We start from the raw sequence: 720 nt of genomic DNA on the forward strand, positions 1-720 counted from the left end.
CTGTCTGGTGAACTCTCAGAGATATATTGTGCAGGTTTTTTCATTTGTCTAATACAAGAGATAGGGGAAATTTATCATTAAGTCAGGAAAAGATAATGGATCAAATGACTAAGTGATACCATATGTAGAATCTTTCCATAAAATTTTCAGTATTTTATGTTCTATGTAGCAACATTCTCAGGCTTACCTGCAAAACTCTTCTTGGTGCTGTGGTGATTAAATTCATAATTTAAATTCAATGACTTCTTGAACTTCTGCTACGTTAGGAGCTAAGGCTTGATTGATTGTAATTGAAAGGAAACAGAGGCATATGTGTGGGAGATGAGCTGTTTATTTTCAAGCAACATCAAGGCAGTCACAAATTAGTCAAATGATATCTTGCCAGCATACACACACGAACTGATAACAGTTAAAAAGTAATTTTCAAACTTTATTTTTATGATACCAAGATACCAGAAAGATTGAAATACAATTCATGTTTTTTCTTCAGCAAACATAATGGAACAATTAACCTTTTCTAATGAGCCACAAAATTTCACAGAAAGTACTTATTTTTGGCTAAGATGGCAGAATAAAAGCAGGGACTTGCTTGAACTCTCTTGCAAACCTCTTAGAATACCTGCAAAAGTGACTCTAAATAAATTCTAGAGCAGCAGAACCCCCAAAATTACAGAATGAAACAAATTTCCAGACCAAGACTACCTGGAAGGTGAACAGGAA

This window comes from Petaurus breviceps, unplaced genomic scaffold, assembly GCF_028583685.1.
Source record: "Petaurus breviceps papuanus isolate PSGF00001 unplaced genomic scaffold, PetGlider_PUasm1.0 213, whole genome shotgun sequence".
Classification (NCBI taxonomy): Eukaryota; Metazoa; Chordata; class Mammalia; order Diprotodontia; family Petauridae; genus Petaurus; species Petaurus breviceps.